At 30.4% G+C, this 9,348-nt stretch overlaps 1 long non-coding RNA gene across 1 annotated transcript; it reads right to left on the reverse strand.

Moving 5' to 3' along the window:
- Positions 1-2,835: 2,835 nt before the first annotated feature.
- On the reverse strand, positions 2,836-5,734 carry LOC136232199 (uncharacterized). The gene is made up of 3 exons (XR_010690391.1): positions 5,113-5,734; positions 3,741-4,988; positions 2,836-3,196 (listed from the first exon to the last, which is right to left on the reverse strand). It is a non-coding gene; the product is annotated as an uncharacterized lncRNA (long non-coding RNA).
- Positions 5,735-9,348: the final 3,614 nt, after the last annotated feature.

The following is a 9,348-nucleotide window of genomic DNA, read 5'->3' on the forward strand; positions in this document are numbered from 1 at the left end:
TTATTGTTTGAAATTTTCATAACGCTAAGTAAATTTCATGTAATAATACGTTAATTAATAAGCAACATAATAAACTTATTTATGTATGGTTGTGATAAAATTTAAGGAATAAATATAAGCTAAAATATAAATTACCGCTAGTATAAAAGTTGGAACTTGGTGTGCCTTGATAGGAGTCACTACTTTTCTGCTTAAGGATTTCCAAATTTTTGGTCCAGTCATAAAATTGAGATGACATATTTATTACTGGTGAAATAGTAATGCCAGTTTTGCAAATTCGCTCCACTTTAGACTTGTAACTCTAAAGCCAAAAGTAAAATTTAAGTCAATGTAAAAAATAATGAAACTACACCTATTAACTATATATTGAATTCGACGAAATGCTTTAAAACCCTTAATCTCATTAAATATATTAAGAACACAAGTGAACTTAAATATATTTGCTAAATAAAAATGAAAAACAAATGAACCTGCATATGGCTTGCAACTTGGCGTGTTGTTAGATGACGCACGTTCATTAAATTCAATATTTGTTTTGGATGAGCATCTGCATTTTACCAAAAAGAAAGATATGACATATACCAATATACATGAAACTTTACGATTTTTACACGGTGAAATAGTAATTACGTGATTAAATTGAGTGAGAAACTAATATTACCCTTATCACCCAAATCACTAATAGCTTTTGTAAATTTAAGGTGTAGTTCTGGAGTCCAAACAATTCGAGACTTTTTCTCATAAGAGTTACTACTATTGTTACCATTTTTGTATTCATCAAGCATTCTCTTCCTACATGTAAAAAATCGTCGGTTTTACTTAACCTCACTGTTTATATATATATATATAAAAGAGTAATTTAGATATGTCATTTTTTTTTACGAAAGTGTTCAGTACATAACAATGTTATTAGAACTGGTATGAATATCAAACCAAATTTATAATTGGATCATACGTCACTTGGTTCAAGTAAATAACTCGAGTTGATCGGATCTGATAATGTGATACAATATATATATATATATATATATATATATATATATTAATAAAATTAATTAAAAAAATAGAATTAATATCTAATTTTTTTATCACCAAATACAAAATATTTTGCTCGGGCGTTTAGCCTTCCTATGTAAACCAAAAAAAAACCAAATACAAAATATAAGATCATCAACTAAATTATACATTACACTAAATTAAAAATTTAGACATAAGATAAAGATTGATGAAAAAATCTATTCTAAAAGTTACATTATTTTCAAATATAGACACTTTTTCTTTTTCTTCTTTTATATTACATAAACAATCTACTCTTCATTAGTCATTGAAATAACAATTTCCTATAAAGTAGGAAGCTTATTCTTTCTTTTGTTAAAAAATTAAATAGAAAACCCTCAACTAACAGAAAATCAGCAATTATAAGGAAAATTTTGGATTATAGTAAGATTAAAGAACATTAGAAATAGAATATTTCTCATATAAAATTTTATTCCCATGATCTAACAATTTAATCTTATAAAACTTATTAAAAATTCCATATTTTTAGTATTGAACTTTTGGAAATTTAATTTATGAAGATAACGTTTACTTGATCATAAATAGGGTAATTGTTTTTTTTATTACAAATATGATAACTGTTTTTTTTAATGGTAAGTGTTAAATTTGACAAAAGAATAAAAAAGAATTGCGCTTTTGATATTTTGATTAACAGAAAACAAAGAATATAAAAACCAACAAAAAAAACAACAACAACATTAATTGTAAAATATATCAGTGTATGTGACTCATGGTGTAATTTTATAAAACTTATTAAAAATTCCATATTTTAATATTGAACTTTTAGAAATTTAATGTATGAAGATGACGTTTACTTTGATCAAAGATAAATATGGTAGCTGTTTTTTTTAAAAAATGGTAACTGTTAAATCTAACAAAAAGAATAAAAAAGAATTATGCTTTTGATATTTTGATTAATAGAAAATAAAGAATTGATAAAAACCAATAAAAAAACAACATTAATTGTAAAATTTATCTAGTACTAGTTTTAGATCCGTACTTTGCACGAGTTTTTTTTTTATGGTTTTGTAACCATTATGCAAGTATCTACAAATTTAGATATTAACACCTTAATGAATATATAAAGTATTTGCTTTAAAAAAATAAATATTAAAATTTAGTATAATACTTTTTTTAGTTACGGCGCATTAAAGTATTGAAGAATTATTAATTCAGTCAGTTTTATTAAATATTTTTTTGAAAACTATTTGAATATAATTATATGTTTTTCATCATCACAATGAGAATATTAAATTCTTTTTTGCTCATAACTCTTGAAATTTTCACAGACATTTGAGCATGACTGAGAAAAATATAATCTAACATTTGCTAGTAACTATTAATTATTATCATTGCAAGAATACATCTAAACGATATTGTGTTTTTTGAAATCTAAAAGGTAATTTAATATCCAATAGAGTCCAAACAACCCGAAAAGTGTAAACTTTGTATCCAATGTTATAATCCATAATTTTCTCTTCTTATCTCATTTATAAATAAAAAGTTTTATATTTTAAATTTGATATCTTATCTCACAGCAACATTTTATTTTCAATCTTTAATATGAATTGATGAAAAAAAAAACAGAAACTTATGCAATTTTTTGGTTCTTGGTTTTCAAATTTTCATCTAGTTTAAGCTTGTTTGCTAGAATCTTTGTTTTCAATCTTAAAAGATATAATATACTAAAGCAAGTTAAAGGTTTGTGAAAGGTTAATGTAGCTAAATTTATGTATTTGTATATTTTTGTTTCTTTGTTTTCAGTAGAGCAAGAAAAGAAAAGTATGCAGAATTTGATCCATATTGACATTTGCAAGGAATTTGATTCCTTCCATATTTCATGGATTATAAAGCTATATGATTAAGTCATTCAAATAAAGAAGTAACACTCATTTTTTAAATTTCAATCTCACATGGGATTTCTGCTACATTTTATTGCCTCCTCCTTTATTCTTCTTTTCATGTTTCTCCAACAAATTTCTTTTGCTTCTCACACATAGAATATCAAGGCTAGCTTTACACCTATCTGATGCTCAAGCTAGTACACCTCCTAACTCTTATTGATTAAGTATCATTTCTAATCTTGAGAAGCTTGAGTTCTTTTCCATTGTCTTTACCCCCAGACCTTGTTCTCCGCCTCCTGCAAAATGTTTTTAGCTAAAACATTTTGGTTGTTACCATGAAGTGCTAATATATGCTTTTATTGTTGAAGATCTATGCAGATAATTTACCAGCTTATTACATGCTCCAGATAAAGAATTTTTCAGCCTTAATCAGTGAGAATAAATACAAAACAGCAATTTTTGAAGCTAAAGGCTACAACTGGAACTCTCTTTTGTATATCAGAATTACAGCAGCAAGTTTGTATCAAATAATTTTGAAGTTGGGAAGAATCAAGTAATTTTGAAGTTGGGAAGAATTGAGTAGTAAAAACCGATGAAAAGAAGCAATTCAAATTTCCTGGGATTTGGAAGAATTGCAACAGCAAGTTTGTATCAAGCAATTTTGATATTGGGAAGAATTGCAGCAGCAAGTTTGTATCAAGAAATTTAAAGGTGCTGGAATTGGTAATAATATAGATATTTTTCTACAAAAATTGAAGAAAGCGAAGATAAATTTTGAGTTATCAATGTTATGCATCATTTCAATAAACAAAAAAAATGAGGAAAGAAAAGATAGCTTACTGTAATCAGTATTGCTGTTAGCATATAGAAAACCCATCGGAAGCAGCATGAATCAGAGAGCATCGAAGCCTTTCTCTGGGAAAAGAAAAGGTAAAAAGAACAAATCGGGTACCTAATGAGTGGACTTACTGAAATTGACAGGATTGGAGATTTTCCGAAAGGCAAAACCGAATATTGTAGGGAAATTTATCTAGGCCTAGATGCAAGTGCTTTAAAAAAAACACAGGCAATAAAGAGAAAAGGAGGATCGGCTAGGAGAAGGGGATGTGAATAAGCGGAGTAGTTGTTAAAGACGTGTGGCAGCTGGTGGTAACTGTAAAGAGAATAGTAAAACTAATAAATCCATAAGTAAAACGATGAAAAAAATTAAATAATTCAAAAAAGTTGAGCAAAAAACATGTAAATATTGAGATATAGAGAGAAAGACACATCATCATTAGTGTCTACTGATTTAAATTATATATAGATCCTTCAATAAGAAAATAATTAAATAGGTAATAGAAAAACCAAACCATTTACCTCTCATATGCAAGAAATTCAGAAACATGAGAGGCATACTATTGCAAATTTAATATGTGGAACAAAAGAACAGAAACATGAAAAAAAAAATACTCCAGATCAACTTTGCTAAAATTCGTTGTTGATCGAATGCTCTTACCTTTTATCAAAGGTGCTCAGTAATAGATCACGCAAGATTAGCGGTTTCATAATTCAAGAATCTGAATAGTGAGTAGATAAATGGAAAAGAGGATATGCTATCTATGAGTAAAAATCAATGGTGTTGACAGAACATATGAAATAATCAACTTATGGAAATAAAATAATTTCAACGACTAACATAATTATGCTAAAAAGAAATAAAATAATTATATTAAGGAGAAACCATTTACCTCTCATATGCAAGAAATTCAGTTGAGGGAGAGAGACCGAACAACAAAAGAGAATGGAGAGATTTTAACTCAAGCATCAATTGAACTACATACCTCTAATAAAGCTTGAAACCAAATGCCCTTGCTCTTCTGCACAAAAATATGACCATTTCAATTAGTTTGAGCTGAAATAATAGAAATAAGCAGCAGAATTCCAAGTAAAATAGCTATTATAAAAAAAGAAAACATATTAGAAAGGAATTGAATATAAATCAAGACTGAAAAAGAATTTAAATCTACAACTAAAATTAAAAACAAAGAAAAAATCAATTATTTGTAGTACAACCCCAATCCAAAGGGATAACAACACATTCACTATCTGCAAGAAAAGAGAAAACAGACCTTATGTTAGTATATTCCTTAGGATCCAGAGAATAATCAAGAAGAAACAATGCAAATAACCTTTTTGACAGTCTATTATAAAGAAATTGATATAATAATACCTCAGTTGGCTTCTTCCTAGTTGCCACATGTACTGTTGTGTTACCAAATTTGCCCGGAAGCATAACAATGGTTGGATCTGCCTCAAGAAGCAATCTAACAGCTCTGCCCTTTAACAGCCATATGAAATGCAGTCTGCCCCTTCTTATTAAACCTATTGGTTATTGCTAAATTCAACTCACAATTCATTACAATTAGAAATGTAACTATATATTGCTACATATATATCCCATCACCAATAGGCATCTACCAGAGCTTCTGAAATTGATTCAAATCCATAACTCTAGTCTCTAAATGTTAATATTGAAAGAAAAACGCCCACAATTATAATACATCTGCAGCAAAACATTCTACATTAGTTAGGATAGGAAACAAAAACTTTTCAATCAAGACCATGCTACACCAACTGTACGCTTGTCATTCGTCTGGTCGATCTTACTCTGTTGCATTCCTGTAACAGTGATGCATCGGTGATGGTTATAGGCTTCTTATGACCCAGTTCCTCTAAATTAGTGGATAGAAAAGAAGCGGTTGAAGAAGACAGAAAGGTTAGCCGTTTAGGGATTTAGATGGAGGGGGAGGAGCAGTTGGTTACCCATGTGGGAACGATAGTGGAAAAAGAGATGTAACTGCTGGAGAAGGGATGAGAATAAATGTTATAATAATTCAAAAAATCTAGAGAAATACATGTTAGCATTAATGATACTGAGAGAAAGACATGTCACCATTTTTTCTACCAATTTAGTATATTGTATAGATAGATAGATGTGATTAGGGGTGTTCAATGGTCGGTTCGGTTTAAAACCCGAACTGAAATAACCAAAAATTGAATAGCCTAAAAATTAAAGACCGAATCTAACTGAATAATAATAACAAGTGAACCAAAAAATACGGTTCGTTTCGGTTTGGTTATTTGATTTATACACATATTTTTAATAAGTTAATATAAAATAAAAATAAGTTTACTTAATTTAGTTGAATGTAAAACATAAATTACATTTAATGTCACTGGTTAGTGATTTCACAAAAACAAACAAAAGTATAAGTTATAATTATCAACAACTTACTAATTAATTTGATTACAACGGTCGGTTCGGTTTAAAAATCGAACTGAACTGAAATAAGGGAAAATTACAAAACTAGGTCAAATGGGAGGTCCATTTACATATTTAACCCATTTACTCAACCTATTACATATCTAGACTCATTTTGTGTGACTTTCCCTTAATACCCCCAATATTTACGCGCGACTCGCCCCATCCCGTCTGACTTCGCATATTCCATACTATGCGTAGTCTGCGAAGTAAATGTTTGGGTTTGCTTGATGAATTTAGTTCGCATATGCGAAGCCTGGATGTGTTTTGAAGCTAATTCGCGAAGTGGTATATAACAAAAAAGGGCAAACAACAACGGATTCTAACATTAAAATCATAACATTATCAAAATTTACAACAAAATTGCCGCAATAACAACATTAAAATCACAACAACAACAAAAATTACAACAAGATTGCCACAATAAACTCCTAACAAATCACTTCATAATACATAGGCTACTATTCACTAAGATTGCCACAATAAACTCCTAACAAATCACTTCATTATACATAGGCTACTTTTCACTACAGATGGATGGATGTCTCACGACACATAGGCGCTTATTAACCACTGAGGAATGGACATGTTCCACGGTGTAGACTTTTATTTACAACTGATGGTTGGAAGTCCAGGCATTTTTGAATGGATGTCTCTCATGGCACCCAAACACACCAGCTTCCAGGAATGAATATTACGTATTCAACCACCTTCAGAAAAATTTAATCGTGTTAGTCAGAAAAAATGAAGATTTGGCTTCGCGAAACGATGATTCGCTAAATATGCGAACATAAATGTGCAAGGAAGATGGTGATTTTACTTAGCGAAACAATTATTTCGCGACATCCGCGAGGAGGAATGTGACGCTCTGACTTCGCGAAAGAATGATTTCGCGGAGTCTGCGAGGAAAAATGTGACGCTCTGATTTCGCGAAACGATGATTTTGCGGAGTCTGCGAGAGAAATTTATCGAATTACCTCGCAAACTTCGCGTAATCAGCGTTTCGCGAAGTGAAATCGAAAAATTTCTCCCCGAAGACCTCGCGATAACCGCATATGCTAAGTGGATTTATGGGGAAAACGCAGAAAAACAGTATATACTTACATTTTTTGATGAACCCAATATGATAAACTGAGAAAAACGATGAAAATAACGTAGAACCACCATTTCTTCGAACGAGCAGGAAATGGAAGATGAAGAACCATGACTTCGTTTTCTAGGATTAGGAAGTTGCAGAATCAAGAGATGAAGAGAGGAAGAAGAGAAATTCATTGTGATTTGGAGAAATGAAGCAGATTTCGTGCAATTTAAAGGAAGATAGGAAGATCAAAAGTCTTAGAATCATTAATGGAGGAGCTGCCACCGTTTCGCGCAACCAAGGAGAAGAGGGGAGAGAACGTTCGCGTAAGGGAGGAAGTGGGAAGGTTAGGGGTATTAAGGGAAAGTCACACAAAATGAGTCTAGATATGTAGTAGGTTGAGTAAATGGGTTAAATATGTAAATGGACCTTCCATTTGACCTAGTTTTGTAATTTTCCCCTGAAATAATAAAAAACCAAATAGTCTAAAAATTAAAAACTGAACCTAATCGAATAACAATAACAACCGAAATAAAAATATTCAGTTCGGTTATTCGGTTTTTGCAAAAATAGTTGTAAATAAAAACAAAAATAAGTTTACTTGATTTAGTTGGATGTAAAACATTACATTTAATGTCACTTATTAGTGATTTCACAAAAAAAAAAGAAAAAAAAAACAATTATTTATAAGTTATAATGACGAACAACTTATTAATTAATTCTATTACAACTATTATATATATCATTGCACGGTTTACACAATTCATATTATTATTATTGTTATGGTAGACAATACAAAACAAAAACACCTATAAATTATTATAGGTCTAATGCTTTTCCAACTCCCTTAACTTGTCCAAATTAGTCATTTTACCCCCTCAACTCATCGAATATCATATTTACTCCCTTAACTTCATAAAAATGGTATTTCTCACCCCCTCAACTTGTTCATTTATCCCCCCAACTCATAGAATGTTCTATTTACCCACTTAACTCCATAAAGGTGGTATTTTTCACCCTTACAATCCGTTATCGAAGTCTAAATTCATAACTTTTTTTAAACGTTAAACCTATATTTATGCTATTTTGTAAATGGAACCTAAATTGATACTTCCCCAAAAATCATAGGTCTATTTTGGTACATTATCCCTATATATAATGTATTTAATTTGTTTATATTAATGTTCTTGTTATTTGTATTTTTTATTCGTTCTTTCTCTTTTCAACTTTTTTTACTACTATAAAGAGATAAGAAATACCATTTTTATAGAGTTAAGAGGGTAAATAGGATCATAAGTGGTGAGAAATACCACTTTTATAGAGTTAAGGGGGTAAATAGGATATTCGATGAGTTGAGAAGGGGTAAAATGACAAATTTGGACAAGTTAAGGGGGTGAGAAATACCATTTTTATGGAGTTAAGGAGGTAAATAGGACATTCGATGAGTTGGAGGAGTAAAATGACCAATTTGGACAAATTAAGAGGCTGGAGAAGCATTAAGCCATTATTATATTAATTGAAAGAGAATTTCCCAACACAGAAGATAAAAACAAACGAATTTTATAAGAAAAAATACGAAACAAAAACCTAAGTTCAATTTTATTTATAAAAAACAACAATATAATACCTCAGCAACAACGACGACGTTGGCGGTGGCGACGGTGACCTCATTGAAGTGGATCGATCTAGATTCCGAGTAAAAGATGCAAAATTAGATGAATAAATCTGTAAGTCGTTTTTCTATCACGAGCTGATGTGCTGATGTTGACTGTGAGTCATCAAGTCAGCATGAGTGATTCAACAAGTCAGCATGACTGTGAGTCATCAATTCAACATGAGTGATTCAACAAGTCAGCATGACTGTGAGTCATTAAGTCAGCATGGGTGATTCAACAAGTCAGCATGGTCTTGTTGTGTTAATACATTTTGAGTAAGGGTTTTTTGGGTATTTCACAATCTTGTAAAACCTATGTTATAAAGGTTCTAGGTTGGGAATTAGTTATCATCGAGAAAAAACGAAATCATTTGTATACACTGTGGATATACTGATTTGGGAAAGCAAAGCT

The sequence above is a fragment of the Euphorbia lathyris genome, chromosome 6 (assembly GCF_963576675.1).
Source record: "Euphorbia lathyris chromosome 6, ddEupLath1.1, whole genome shotgun sequence".
Classification (NCBI taxonomy): domain Eukaryota; kingdom Viridiplantae; phylum Streptophyta; class Magnoliopsida; order Malpighiales; family Euphorbiaceae; genus Euphorbia; species Euphorbia lathyris.